Below are 10,658 nucleotides of genomic sequence, written 5' to 3' on the forward strand. Positions count from 1 at the left end.
GGTTCACCCACCTGAAGGATGAATACCAGACAAGAACAGCTTGGGTTTCTGTAATCTCACCAAGACCCTTCCATGCACAGCTCCAGGGCTCAACACCAGCACCTGAACTTCACCCTATGCCCAATAAGGAGAGCAACACAACTGAGTCCTTCCATCAAATTATTTTATCTAGCATTACAGAAGGATTACCACTTAAAAATAAAGACAGGAAGTCTCAGGGAGTCCTCATGTCTTCTCAACATGTTCAAGCACCTATATTGGCATGTTATTATCAGCCAGGATGAGAGCAGAGGGACAGAACCCTTCATTCCAGTGACACCAGAGCACCTGGGGTTAAAAGAAGGAGGGAGGGATGATTCCTCCTTTAAAATACTGACAGAGGCATGAAGAAGGCACCTGCTTCTCTTCAGCTCCGCATAAGCTCCAGAAGCTCACAAGAGCAGCAGTGCCAGAAATGCCTCTTACACATTCCCACTTTTTTCTCTTCCCCTGCCCCAGCCTCCCGAGAGCGCCAGAGAGAGAAAGGACAAGGCAAAGCCAGGCAAAAAGTGTAAATCTGAAGCCAGATTCTGCATCTTAGTGTATTTATTGACATGGTGTAGGATTAAGTGCAAAGCTTAAAAGGGGGGGAAAAAACAAAGCCCAGAAGAAAGGAGAAAAATTGCATACAAATAACTGAAAATGGCATTGGAATCTGAGTGGGAAATAAAGGTTAGCAGCTCCACACCTTTTTTTTTTTTTTTTCTTTCTTTAAGTAGCAAGACAGTAGAGCATCCTTTGAATGCAGATGAGCCTGGATATTTTTATTAGGAATTATAGAGAGCACACCCTTAATGGTATTATTTTTCTAGACCCATTATCTGAGATTTGCTCTCACCTACTTGAGACAATCGTTGAAGAATCACCACTTAAAGTCACCACTTTAAAGTCTGTTTTTTGGCTACTTTTTTTCCCCAAGAAAAAAAAAAGGTACCACTATCACAGTGGCTCTTCCCATGGTAATTATCAGGTGTATACTTCAGACACTGGAATCCAGAAAACAGAAGAAAAGGGCTGGAAGTGTGACCACTGTATTAAAGAAAAATAACCTTCATAAGGTTGTCTCATGTCCCAGTGCACAGCCACCTCATCACTGTCAGGCAGGAGATTCTACCCAAGCAGAGCCATCCTCCAAGTGTCTAGCACAGAGCTCTGTCAGAGGTGCTGGTTTTCATCAGTGCTTTTTTCTTTCCCTTTGCAAATTAAATGATGTCTCTGCATTGATTTGTAATCACAGAGAAATACAGATTTGTAACTATAGTCTTTCTGGCAAACCTCCACCCTCATGGAAAGTTCTTTAATTCAGCATGTGTTTGTTCAGATTTTCAACTTCTCATATCATAAAATAGTTCCTGAAATGTCTCATTTGCTGGATTATTCACCATTTAGTCATTATGTTCATTTGGGCACCTCCAAAAGGAATTTTATACAGATTTTCTCTTGCAGGAAGGCAGATGAGTACACACACACACACCTCCTCCCTACACACTGTCAGAAACTATAGAGCTGAGAAACAGCATTATAAAATTAAAAATAACAGGGCCTAAAAAATCCTGAAAAACAGGTTATGCAGCAGCATCTCCCCAGAGTCCCAGTCCCTCTGCAGGAACAGTGCCTGCCCCTGCCATGCCTATGTGGTGGGATGTTTTTCTGTGGAGACGACCCTTGGCCACCCCTGTTTCCAGTGCTTGGCATGAGGACCACCTCACCCTGGCTTTCCTTGCTATGAAATCAATCTAGTTTGCAAAACACCCTCCCCTTTATTTTTTTTTAATAAATAATCTTCATTAGAACACATCAAGCTAAAACAAGCATTAGAACACAACCTCACAGAAAGATAAATATTAAATTAAACTCACAGCAATTGGTTACTAGAGCTGTCAAATCACAGAAAGAATAATTTTAGAGAAGCACATATCTCCAGCTATTAGTTAATTTTCCAATACACTAATTTAGGCTATTTGCAATGGAGTTTGCCATGTCTGATTATCAATCAGATAAAAACCAAACCCCTTGCTTGGAAACCACTGGTTGTCCACAGCCATTTCTTCAGAGATAATGGAAGCAGGATTTCCATAGTCTGCTTATTTCAGCTTCCCGATAGACAATTAATTCTTAAATCACTCATGCTGAATTTGCTTCAGTGCTTGGGTGAGAGGAAATCAGAGATATTGAAAAGTAATACAGAAATATCCTCGTTCATGGTCCAGCACTCTTTGCTACATGCAAATATGGCTAAGTATGCAGAGAGGCTGCCACTGAACAATCAGCACAATTATCTGCAGCTAATCCAAAATAGCTTATGAACAAAACCAGAGTATTTCATGCTGCTACTAGGATTGCAAAGGATCGTTTCTCAATTGGACTGGCTCCAAGCCAGCAACAAATGGATTTTCTGGAGCCACCAAATTTGTGATAGATTTTGTTCCAGAGGCAAGTTGTGAGGAGGGGGAGGTGGGAATCACCTCCCAGACATGTGTCTGTGGTTCTCCCTGTAACAGGTCAGCACCTAGATGCCCACACTCCTCCCACCCTACCTTCCATTTCTGTCCCACGGGTGGAGTCTGTGACTCTCACAAGCACTCTGTGATGATCCTGCTTGGTCTAGGAGCTGCTCTGGAAGACATCCATGCAGCATCCCCACAATGGCAGACTATGTATTTTGAATAGGATTTTCCAACATGCTCTAATTTGGTTTAACTCCCACTGAATTCACAGCTAAGTCAATGGTGGGAGTCTTGAAAAAAGGACACCCACAGGCCAGAGAAAGCACCATTTCTGGACAGTATCAGTGCCTCCTCTGGGTAGAGGAGGTAGGAGGGAAGGCATTGCCTGCCTGGCATGCACTGCACCTCTTCTCATACACAGTTACCTCTGAGAGACCTTTATTCTTCTGCTCTCAGAGATGTGTGGTAACTTACGCCTGTGTATTACCACCAGTGCTGGCAGCTTTTCATACCCAGTTTTGTAGGAATAACCTCACAAAGAACAAGGTAGTGAGAAGTCAGAGAACAGAGAATTTTCCAGCGTGCTCAGTGAGGCTGTTTGCTGATGGATTTTGATAAACTTGATTACCAAGCCATTAAAAAATCTCTTTGGAAGTAGTGTCTTCCCGCCAGCGTTTCCCTAGTGGGTATTGTCCTGAGCATTTATGTGACAGATTATATGTAGCTGGGCTCCAGCAAAGGCTCAGGTCACCTGTCTTAGGCTCTGCACCAGCAGAAGCATTACAAGCTGGGACCGCAGAGGTGGCATTAAAGCACACCACACACCCTGCTGGTCACTGAGCCCTTTTGTGACAGACTGGCATTTAAGAAACAAAGGGAAACAGCTAAGGAAGTTAAGGCTGCTGGAGGCTGCTGGGAGGTTTTTTTCCTCCTGGCCAATAACTGTCCATTTCTGACAACTGGCAGTAGTTCTGACCATTGAAAAGTGAGATCAGCCTGTGAACACCACCACCCTTTCAACTCTAAACCCGGGAATTTCTCTCTCTCTTTGGTTTCTGGTATTGAAAGGTAGCAGAACTCCAGCTGGCTCCCATCCCCTCCCCAGGCCATGCAGCCCAGGCAGGGGCTGGGCTGGGCCTGCTGATGGGGCCTGCAGGGCTTCTCCCGGCCCCAGGCTGGGCTCTGCTGCAGCCTCCTGGGAAGCCTCCAGAATGGCTGAAGCTTTTCCCGGGGAGGCTCCTGGCTCTGAGCGCCACCCGGCACCATGAATACCTGCTGTGGCTTGAGCCAGATTTTAACTCTTTCACTACCCAGATGAGACCTGCAGATTAATCCTTTTTCCAGAGAGAGGGCAAGAGAGAGAGTGATCAACATGTAAAGAGACAACATAAACTGTCAAAGACAGTGAAGAAAGGAATTAAGCTTCAGATGGGGAGAGAAATAAGGAGATGCCTTAATAAGCTGAAAATAAGCTTTTTTAAAGCTATGGAGATGGACAATAATGTGCTGAAAAAACTCCTTAAATTCATGACAGAGTATTTTGGGGGGAATGGAATATTTCAAAGTGTGGATCTAAGCAAATGGTGAAGTAGTTGTGATCCTATGAGATCCTGGAACAGAAAAAAGAAGTGAGAGTTGTTGAAGATTTGTGGTCCCTAAGAGACAAAGAGAAAACTTCTGTTTCCAGGGATGATCACAGAGACAGATGAAGAGAACTTTTGCCTTTGAAGAACTCATCCTTAAAATGACACCCTTTTGAATCATGGCCCACGAACACACCTCAGAGTGGTGTGAAATGGAAGGAGAGGACTGATGGCAGTGTTTTCCAGGTGGCTGGCGTCAGAGAAATAGAAAGCCATGAGAAAATGGTTTTCTTGTGAAAAACTCCATAGACTGACAAAAGAGAACTTCTTTATCTCTACAAAGACTGATGAAAAGACTATAGCAAAGTTAGAACTGTTTTAACCACCAGGTTTTGTTGTCTCTATGTTGCAAATTAAACAAGGGAATGGTTGGGTGGTGGGGAAAAAGGGTTTCTGGAGGTTTTATTCTGGTTTCTTATTCTTGTAGTTTTGTTAATAAACTTTCTTTCTTTTAAGTTTTAAGCCTGTTTTTCCCTTCTCCTAATCCATATCTCATGGCAAGAAATGAGTAGGTTTTCTAGTAATTTTTTTAGCTAATGCTTTAAAACCAGGACACCTTTCCTCTAGAGGACACACACCTGCAGGTTCCCAACCATCCTTCAGGATTGTGTTTTCTTGCATGTGTTACTGTCTTTCTGCTGTAAGCATCTTCTTGGAAGGTAAGACAAAGAGAACTGCGAGGCTGTTGAGAAAATATAAGCCTTCCCTGTGCACCCTCCAGCTGTCCCTTCAAAACCAGCCAAATTTCTTCCTCTTCCAGGCTTCCCGTGCCTGCTTGTTCTCCTCCTCCAGGTAAAACACAAATCCACTTCCCTCCTTGCCCTGCCACAATTCAAAACAGGCATGGGGTATTTGCTGCTTCTCCTCACAGGCCACTTCCCCAGATACCACCACATCCCCTCAGCCATGGAGCTGGAGGCTCTGGGCAGGTTTTAGTCTCCCCAGGAGGTGGCAAATGACTGTGGAAAAAGAGGTACTTCTTATATAGTCTCACCCCACTGGAGGCTCTGGCAGCTCCACTGCTGAGAACAAGGCAGGCTGAGCAATAGAAAACTGACAAACCCTGATTAATAATAAAGTCATAATAAAACTGTGCCAGCTGGCAACAGCATTGTCTGTCAGCAAAGCTGGATTTGCACAGAGGGAGCCTGCTGTCGTCCAGGTTTGGAAAAAGGCAGAGCCCCGCAGGAATTGTGGAGAGCGAGGGCATCCCCCACCCTCGTCCTTGTCAACAAAATTCCCACCCTGCACCTACAGACCCGTCACAGCACCTGACACACTGCTGGCCATCCATTTGGGCAAGGCAGTCACTGGATTAATGGTCTGCAGAAGGAAAAAGAATGGGTTTTAGGGCTCATGTTGAAGAGCTCACTGATCTTACCAACTTACTGACTCTCAGCCTGAGTTGGGCATTCACAGAAGACACACCTCAGAAAAGGGATTTCACATTCAAGATGTGCAACAAGGCGCTGACACATAAAACATCCACAGTGATTCATAGCTACAGATATGACATTTATTAGAGGAAAAAGGCCATTTTAAAGACATGGCCACGCCTTGGGATCGCATACAAGCATAGTCTGCCGGACTTCATGCTCCTCAGGTATCACCTGTAAACAGTGGTTCAAGGCCAGGTCTTTAGGGGTACTTAATGCATGAGCTCAGCTAAACAGCAAGGAGGTGACTGGGCAGTAGTTTCACACTGTCACACATCTGATAAAGCTAAAAGAGCATTGCAATAGAAAGTCACTTGGGTGTAAAGCCTTGCCCTGCCTGCTGAGCATGACAGACCAGTCCAGGTGAGACAGCTCAGTGGGGTACTTTTGTCTGGATTACACTACAATGTTTTCAATAAACTGCCTCAAAGAAGAGAAAAATATGCAATGACTTACCTAAAGGGACCTAAAGAATCCAGTTCTTCCAAGGAACCTTTCACAAGATGATCATTCTTAATATTAACAAGCTGGTAGCTTTATCAGTACTTTAACATTCATGTTTGTGTATGCTCACTTCTTATTAAACACTACTTGGGTTTATTGAACCTGGTGATAGCTGGTACTACAATTAATAACATGTTCTGTGTAGATGTTAAAAGTTTGTAGAATCTATTTTTTTATTTTTTTTATTTTTTTTTTCAATAAAGCATGAGACTTTTATGTTTTCCTGATTCTAAAATAAAGGGAGGAATTATTTCAAACGGCATATTAAAAGAGAATGAAAAATAAAGTTGTACCAACTGGAAGGAGATTGTGGCTTTGGAATATGAATCAATTTTCTGGATTTCATTTTCTACTCACACACTGGAGCTGCCTTTTCCCACCTCCACTCAAGAGAACAAGTAGGGACACAACTTCTACTTTATTTTTTTTTTTATTATTTAAAAAACTTTTGGTATAGCAGATGACACAAAATGTGTTAGCTGCCCACTTCTGCAGAGATGCACAGTGAACTTCGGTAACACACTATGAGCTGAATTAAATTGTCTGCCAAAAGTAAGCAAACTTTTCTAGACAATCTGTTATTTGACACACTCCAACCAGTAAAGCCTGTTGGACCATCTGCTCTGCATAAAGTCCAGGGTACGTGTTTTACATGGCTCTAAATTTAGCAGTGAGCCACAGTCAACATTTCCACAGTGGGGATCCCCTACCAGAAATTCTGTCAACAGCTCTTGCCCTCTTGGCTTGGTGTCCAAGATCCAGGAAAATCCCTTTCTGCAGCCTATTTCCACCTGTTCACTGCCAACCTGACACAACCAGGAGATGCTACATTTCTGCACACACAGTTCCTACCTGTGGGCATACAGAAATCCCCTATACCCACAAAACCATAAACCTATAACCACAAAAAAACAAAACAAAAAAACCCCAGGATACAGCTGCACCAGAGGAGGCTGACCAAACACCCCAAAAATTTCAAACCCTCCCTATTCAACATTTTCCTGCCAAAAAGACAACACAGCCAGGAAGGCTGCACACAGACAGACACACATATCCCAGCTGCCTTGAATCAAAAGGTAAAAGGGGGAAGGAAAATTAGCTCATTACTGGATCTGGCTGTACTTCTGCATCCCTAACACACTGGCTCAGTCAAAATGTTATCTGCTATCTTTGATATTTTTTTAATGCTGGAGGAAGGATAAAGAAATTCTTCTTGCACCACTGAGAAACATTTAAATTCTTATACACAGCAGCCAGCTGGTGTTTCCAAAGATTTTACACAGCTTTTCTGCATTTCAAATACAGCTTCTCTACCAGATACCTTCCCAGTGACACACTGGCAGCTCTGAGTATGGAGAGGGGAAGAAGCTGTTGGACCACCTCTGTCTGCAGTGCAAGGGGGGCACAAAAGGGAGGAAAATTGGGGTGGACAAGGAGTCGGAATGCCAAAATATTGAGGGGAAATATGTAGGGGGAAGCACACAGAAAAATTGGATGCTAGAATGAGGCTGTAAGTTGAAGTTTATTCATTTCTTCCATAATTTTAGTTGATGTGTCTGCAGAATAGATAACAAAATACAAATATTTGACTTCACTAGGAATCTTTATCTTACTATGACACTAGTATAATTTTATATGACCCAAACTCTCCAGACTTTTTCCTATTTTATAACAGTATTGTGTTCTTCAGTTGTGTTTAAGGTCAGATTATATGTCTGCAATAGTATTCCTAGTAAAAACATTCACAACAAGAACTACTTTGGTACTTGTGGTTTTTTAACACTGTGCATTTATTTTTGCTGGCTTTTGATACTTGAAAGCCTGAGTAGTGCTGTGTTTACAGACTTTAAAATACTTGTTATGTTCTCTTGGGGCTGGCAAATGGATTATGTGACAGGTGGTCTTGAAAGACATCTAACCCCAGGGACAAACTAGACCTCATCACTCCCAGGAAAACAAAACAAAACAAAACAAAACCAACAACAAAAACAACAACAAAAATATAAACCCCAACCACCACTACCAACAAACAAAAAACAAAAAAAGAACATTTTCATTACACCTCTGCCATTTCAGATAATATATTTCAACTTCCTATTTACCAATATGGGCATAACCCTATAGGTGGGCTCTGTTCCCCAAAGGAAGCTGAAGCACCCCAGTGTCAGAGGGAATGTGCTCCCTGCAGCCCAAGGATGAGCTTGATGCAGGCTGCAGCTCTCTGAAGCAAGTAAATCCCAATGACATCTGGAATACAGTTCAGGGAACAGCATGAAGCACCTTGACTGCAATTCCCCAGCATTTTATGACAGCAGATTTGGGGAGCTCCCATCCAAGCATCCAGTTACAGTTCTATAGATAAAACTAATCAGTTTTTGACCAAGCTACTCCATTCTCCTCTAATATTTAGCTGCTATTCTGTATTATTTTATTGGCTCCTTGCTGAGGTGTGTGAAATGAGTTACATGCAGTGTGAGAGAGGGCATCAATGGAACCATCCTTAGTAACTTCAATTGTAGCCAGTGGATAGAGCAGAATGACTCTGGGGACTCTTCTTGTAAAGGAATGACATAGAGGAAAAGGCTTAGAAAACTAAGTGGGGAAATAAATGCCAAAGGTACTCTAATGCACTTTGTATAAATCAAAATGCGAAAAAAAACAGAGGTGGTTCATTGTGTTTGGGGCTTTTTTCCTCATTTTTAAGTTCTTTATAGTAGGGTTGGTTGATGGAGAAGATGGGACAGCAAAGATATGCCAGTCTGCAGTACTGCTGTCTCGATTTCTTTATCACTTGTCTCAAAACTCATCTCTTCATATGTCACTCTTTACATCCTATTGACAGTCTCACCCTCCTAGAAAATTTTGAATGGCAGAGGAAACCATCTCCACAGAGGGCAGAAAGGCCCATCTACACTAATCTTTTTCCTCCAAAGTAACACATTCATCTAGTCTTTATCAAAATATTAATTTACAAAAAAAGAGAAAAATCATTCATGAAAAACTGACAATGACTTTTACTCTTTGGGGAAATTTTAGCAGCTTGTAAGAGAAGGAACAGCAAGGTCCCTTCATACAGACACAAACACAGCTCATGGAGTGCTCATGGAGAGGAAGAATTTGAATGAGTTGCTTTCATGGTTTGAAAGACGAATTGCCAAGGAGACTTAGAGCAGCTACTGTGAGGATGGCTCCCTGCAAGAAACAACACAATAGAAAACATTGGAAAGGAAAAAGGGAAGGGGAAAAATGAGAAGGAAAGGACAAACACTAAGAATTGGCACTCCCACCCATCAGCAGGTGGAGGCTGCCAGCACTTTCCATTCCTGCCCCATTGCAAAGCAGCAAGGGCCTGGCTCCAGGGATACAGCCACATGATGGGAGGGTGACAAAAATGTCAGTGTAATCCTGACAGGACCAGTTCCCAAGGAGAAGGAGGCTTTACAGCAGGGACAGCTCTCAAATTCCTGTCTCTGGCTTTACAGGCAGTACCAATCTCAGTCGATGGCTTGATCCTGTTAATGAAGACTTCTGTGCAGCTGCATTCCATTAAAGTCACCCTGGTAACTCTACCCCTTCCACCTGCACTTCTCTCCACACAGCCTTGTCACTCCACCTCCAGAAATACGTGTTTTTATGGATGAGTCTGGTATTTTGGAAAAAGTGGATGATGGAAAGATTACAGCAAGCAGGAGCTGGGAACCCTTCAGATCTGTCCCACTTCTCAGCTACTGCTATAACCCAAAGCACCGCACCTGTGGGGCAGGAAAAGCAACAGAAGCTACTGTAGGGCTTTGGAAGGGACATTAAAGATCGTCCAGTTCCCACACCCCTTCTGTGGGAAGGGACACCTTCCACTAAACCAGGTGTTAGAATATTCTTTTTAGCTCTGTCACTTTCTATTTATTATTAAAACTGTGTCAAGACTGTGGCTATCTCTCAAATGTAAATAGTGTGCTTGTATATTACACCAGTTTATGGAGTGGGTGTCTGTATGATGGATTTGTAAAATTCCACAGCACATTTTAATAATCAAACACAGGCTCTATCAAAGTGTCCAGACACGTCAATTATAAATGGGCTCTCAGCATAAAAAGTAGATTAAAACATTAATTATTGTTCTAGCATGTTTTTGATTCAAGCACATTAAACATCTTTTATTCCCTGTATGTTTTCAAAAGAATGACTTGCTTATAACAGTTTTAGGCAAGCTGGTGTTGGAAAGGAAATATGACCCTTTCTTTTATTAAATATCAAGATCTAGACTTCCCCTGTTGGAAGAACAGACACTGGATTTATTTATGCCAGAGGACTGCAACACAAAATTGAGAGTACACAGAAAAATCCAGCAGTTTCCTTGAGCAGTAATAACCACCTAACCAGGGCAGCACCAACTAATCTCCTCCCAGCACTGGTGGCTTTTTCCTAGCCCAGGCCATATGCCTGGAGTCACACACTGGAACTGAATTCTGATCACCAGCACAGGGCAAGAGATTCAGGATGGCTTCCCAGGAGGAAAAGGCCACACTGCTACCAAATCACTGTCCAGCCCCTCCTGACCCATTACCCCTGCTCTCCACAAGCTACATCCT

The sequence above is a fragment of the Cyanistes caeruleus genome, chromosome 4 (assembly GCF_971803275.1).
Source record: "Cyanistes caeruleus chromosome 4, bCyaCae1.hap1.1, whole genome shotgun sequence".
NCBI classification, from domain to species: Eukaryota; Metazoa; Chordata; class Aves; order Passeriformes; family Paridae; genus Cyanistes; species Cyanistes caeruleus.